We start from the raw sequence: 5,744 nt of genomic DNA on the forward strand, positions 1-5,744 counted from the left end.
TAGTACTCGTATGTGGCCCACGAAATGTTTTCTTTTATATAGTATGTGGTCTACCTTTCCAATTAGGCTAGGTTAAGTTAGGTTAGATTAAGTAAGTTTAGGTTAGGTTAGGTTAGGTACTTGACCTAACCTAACCTAAGCTAAGCTAAGCTAAGCTAACCTAACCTAGTTTCATTTTTCCCCTGAGGTAGGACACATTCAAATAGGGTGGGCCACATACCATATCAATTTCAGAGAGGTAGGCCACATGCTATACCGGCACCACAAATCCTAAGTGTCCCAATCAAATGGCTTGGCGACCCAACTTTGGGTCGTGACCCAAGGGTCAAGACCCACTGACGTGTTTGTGTCATTTTGACAATTGGAAATAAACTCATCTGCTGGGATTCGAACCCCCGCCAGAGCGGAATGCTTTATATAAAGCGAGGACTGTAGTGTAGTACAGGCGGTACAGTCCTCGCTTTATATGAAGTATTCCGCTCTGGTGGGGGTTCGAATCCCAGCAGATGAGTTTATTTCCAACCACTGACGTAGAACCGTCAAGTATTCCTTGCAAGGATCGGATAAATCCCGCTAGGCGAGAACAATTATCGAAGGGTCGAAGATCTTCAGTATATAGTACACGACAAGTTAAGATATCAGGAAACATAAGAGAAGATATAATTGATTAGTCAGGAGAAGAGTTCATAAGTATTGGTCAGAGTGATGTAACGGGTACAACTTCTGACGTATTGGAACTTTGAATTAATATTTCATTTTACTTCCTTGTGACCTTGGCGTTTGACCTAGATCAAAGATAATTGATAGGGTTTACAGTTCGAATCATCTTTAAAAGTTAACATAGTATAGTTATGTTCAAAGCAAGTTAAGAGGCTAACACGTGCGTAACAACGTCACAGACAAACAGACAGAGTAACGTCTAACGGAATAAAGTAACATAATTTTACTATTGATAACTAATAACCAGATAAAAGATAAGACATAACTCACAAATCCTCAACCATACTAAAAGTGCTAATTAATTTTACTTAGCATGGGCCTTAGCCTCATGGTTGAATTGTCAATGATTAAATGAAAACAACATATAGTATGAACAAAGCGAATTCTGTACGTGTCAGGTACATTTTGTATTATCAAAATTATATTATAATCATGAACTGCTCACTCATATTAATTAGTGGCAATGTGCGTGAATTTTGCTGCAAATATATTTTCTCTTCATCAGCTAGGACATTTTCGTTTAGGAGAGAAAAAAAAATAACTGAAGGAGAAAACATCGTGGATTTAGGAACTTGATCAAAATTTCCGTAGCAAGGCAGATATGCGAGAAGTCTTTGGCGAAAGGTTAAGTCTTGGACTTTGATGGATCTGGAGAAGATATATGATAAGGTCAACAGAAGGATATGGGATGTGTTGCGTATGTATGATATAAGGAAAGACTGGGCAACCCTTGGCACGCGTACAAATTCTGGCACACTAACGAAATTTTTCCGGCACGCGAAACCCGGAGCTCACCTAAAAAAAAAAAAAAAAAAAAAAAAAAAAAAAAAAAAAAAAAAAAAAAAAAAAAAAAAAAAAAAAAAAAAAAAAAAAAAAAAAAAAAAAAAAAAAAAAAAAAAAAAAAAAAAAAAAATATATATATATATATATATATATAAATAAATAAATAAATAAATAAATAAATAAATAAAATAAAGTATAAATATAAATAAATAAATAAATGAATAAAATGAAATAGATAAACAAATACATAAATGAAAAAATAAAAATAAATGAATAAAAATAAAACAAAATAAATAATAAATAAACTATATATATACATATATAAATGTATATATATATATATATACACACATATATATATATATATATATATATTCACATACGTATATGTATCTATATATACATATTCATTATATACCCCCGACTAATTCACTAATGTGATGTAGTGTGACTTTTGTCGTCTGACTGGTACTTAATCATGCATGCTGATGTCCTCCTTTGCGCTTATTTGAATTGCTAATTCTGCTGTTATCAACTTCATATACATTTTTTGTTGATGAACACGCTTCTCTTCCTCACCTTGCTATATGTGTCTGTCTAGGTTTGTGTGTGTGTGTGTGTGTGTGTGTGTGTGTGTGTGTGTGTGTGTGTGTGTGTGTGTGTGTGTGTGTGTGTGTGTGTGTGTGTGTGTGTGTGTGTGTGTGTGTGTGTGTGTGTGTGTGTGTGTGTGTGTGTGTGTGTGTGTGTCTGTGTGTGTGTGTGTGCGTGTGCATGTGTCTGTGTGTGATTCACCATGGTCTTGGATCACGTGTTGGACTCGTGATCGACAGCTATTTCCCTCCCGGAAGAGAGCTCAGAGCTCATATATTACCGATTTATGGGTAATGCTGTGACCTCACATACACCCCCCCAACTTCCCGCCCACGAGAATTGGAGTAACGACTCGTAGCGTAGCGATACTGAAATTATTTTGGCCCTGGGCAATATTCGAACCAGGACCGCCGTAGTGGCGGCCGCGAACGCCACCACTGCGCCATCAAGTCGTGTGTGTGTGCCTGTGTGTATGTGTGTCTGTGTCTGTGTGTGTATGCATATGTGTGTGTGTGTGTGTGTGTGTGTATGTGTGTGTATGTGTATGTGTGTGTATGTGTAAGTGTATGTGTGTATGTGTGTGTATGTGTATGTGTGTGTATGTGTAAGTGTATGTGTGTATGTGTGTGTATATGAGGATGTGCATAACCGTCATCACATGCGCGCCTTAATGTGATTTTATTTTCGCATACATTTTATTTATTTATTTTTTATTTTGAGCGTGTGAACTCATATGTCCATTAAGCATTGAATCATTTCGTCATTAAAATCCCTTGATCAGGCAAATATGACGAATATGAATTGACTGTCAATGAAAAAAAAACTTAGTGTCCTTTAGCTAAAATATATATATGAACAAACCCATACTTTAAACGACATGTTTTTAACTTGGTTGATAAAAATGATTGTCTTTTAGCTGAATAAAATCGCATGGCGACAAGATGCAACGATGCTTATTGAATAAGATGAAATCAAGTGGAACAGCAGCTAAGAATTATGAAAAGACAACCATCATGAGCGAGTTGATTCATCAACTAATTCTCATGTACTAATTGAAATCGCCTAGTTAGAGTGCAGTATCTATAGATAAAAAGAAGTAGGCGTTATATATATATATATATATATATATATATATATATATATATATATGTATATACACATGCATATATACATACATATACATGTATGTCACCTTTAACGCTCCTTGTATCAAACAAAATCTTCTTTTAGTCACTCATATTAATATATGTTATATGCGTATACGTAAGAATATACTGAAGAGATAAAATCAGACATATATAAATTACACACACACACACACGCACACACACATACACACACACACACACACACACACACACACACACACACACACACACACACACACACACACACACACACACACACACACACACACACACACACACGCACACACACACACACACACACACACGCACACACACAAACATCCTTCAACAATCAATTCATCCTAACCTCACAAAACCCTTGAAAACAAATCCGGTCACTGAGGACCTTGTCGGAGATAGCGTCTGCGGCTACCTCTGCGGAGGAGGAAGAGTCCGCGTTCGTTCCTCCGTCCCCTCCGGGCGAGGGCGTTTCTGCGGGCGGCGTGAGGGCGCGCGCGGCTCCGTAGCGCGGGCGTGGGCGTGCGTGGGCGTGCGTGGGCGGTCGGACCTTCATGGTTTCTTTGTTTGCTTCGAACTGTTATGTCTAACGCCGAAGTCCGCGACAACTGACCTCCATATCGCCGAACCAAATCGTCCCACGCCGCTTGTTGTTGCTCACCTGAACAACGTGGCGTGGCGTGGCGTGGCGTGGTTTCACGTGGCTTGGCGTGCCGTGGCTTGGCTTGGCGTGGCTTGGCGTGGCGTAGCGTAGTGTGGCGTGGCTTGCCTTGGCGTGGCGTAGTGTGGCGTGGTTTGGCTTGGTGTGGCTTGGCGTGGCTTGGCGTGGCTTGGCTTGGCTTGGCTTGGCTTGGCTTGGCTTGGCTTGGCTTGGCTTGGCTTGGCTTGGCTTGGCTTGGCATGGGTTGGCTCGGCTTGGCTCGGCTTGGCTTGGTGTAGTACGTTCTTGTGCGTCGTGTTGTAGCGTGACGTGACGTATTGTGACGTAAGCGTGACGTAAGGGATGGATGGGCTATGTGTATATTTTCTTAAAGTGAAAAACTCATCACAATCTGACTATGAGACTACAAAAGCGAAGAAATACTTGCTCAGACGAAGAATTTCAAATCATAAGAACATAAGGATGAAGGAGAGTGCAAGAGACCATAAGGCTTACACTACGCAGTTTCATATCCATCGCCACCTTTCATCCCCATCCATAAAGTTGTCTAACCGTTTCTTAAAACAACTGATAGTTTCAGCGCTCACTATATGGTTACTAAGTCTGTTTCATTCGTTGACCACATTATTAGTAAACCAATTCTTGCTTATTTCCTTCTTAAATCTAAATTTGTCCAGTTTTAATCCATTACTGCGAGTCCTGGCCTGTTGTTTTAATATGATGACCTTGTTCGCGTCACCCTTGTTAAAGCCTTTGATCCACTTGAACATAACAATAAGGGTGGAGAAGAATATACTTAACTATGATGTGGTGATATGGTTTAACGTCACAAACTCCCTCCTATCAGGAGGCTAGGACGGTGCCCCTTACAGAGAATTATGCAGCGTGGAATTGAATGAACTATGCCCTTGGTCCAACTTCGCCGGTGGCAGGGTTCGACCCGCCATCCCTCTCGACCTTCGCTGCAAGTAACGACGCCCTAACCCGCTGGACCAACGAGCTTTCAGACACTAAACTAGGTTTGCCTAGTTTAGTTTGAAAAAAAACTAGGAAGTTAATAGAACGAGATAAACCAGAGTAATTAAGAGAGAAAAATTAGGAAAGAAAATGTAATGAGGATGAAAGGGAAGTGGTGGAGGAAGAATTCCTTTTTTTTCGAGAAGAATTTTTTTTTTTTCAATTTTCTTAAGCCATTCTGTAGTTATTCATCCTGAAAAAAGGTTTTTTATGTCTATTTTCAGTTCATCTTTGCGAAAGTGATCGTACACACAGTTATGACTGCACACACACACACACACACACACACACACACACACACACACACACACACACACACACACACACACACACACACACACACACACACACACACACACACACGGAACTGCCTTGTGTAGGCTTTATAGTCTCTTGCAGTCTCCTGCTCTTATGTTCTTATATAAACACATCCACCAACACCAACACCCACACCCACACACACGCGCGTGAGCGCATCCAAACACGCATAAACACACACACACACAGATACACACACACACACACACACACACACACACACACACACACACACACACACACACACACACACACACACACACACACACACACACACACACACACACACACACACACACACACACACACACACACACACACACACACACACACACACACACACACACACACACACCTACACAGCACTCCGCGTATGCGAACGTGTGTATATCTATATATACCAAAGGCCTCTACCTCAGACATCCCACGCTCCTCCATCAGCCATTTGATGCCCTTTTTCTTCTTAGCTTCTCGTGGATGAAGCGTCATCTGTTTCCCGCCCGTTGCCC

This window comes from Oratosquilla oratoria, chromosome 36 (genome assembly GCF_046742065.1).
Source record: "Oratosquilla oratoria isolate Oo_2021 chromosome 36, ASM4674206v1, whole genome shotgun sequence".
Taxonomy (NCBI): domain Eukaryota; kingdom Metazoa; phylum Arthropoda; class Malacostraca; order Stomatopoda; family Squillidae; genus Oratosquilla; species Oratosquilla oratoria.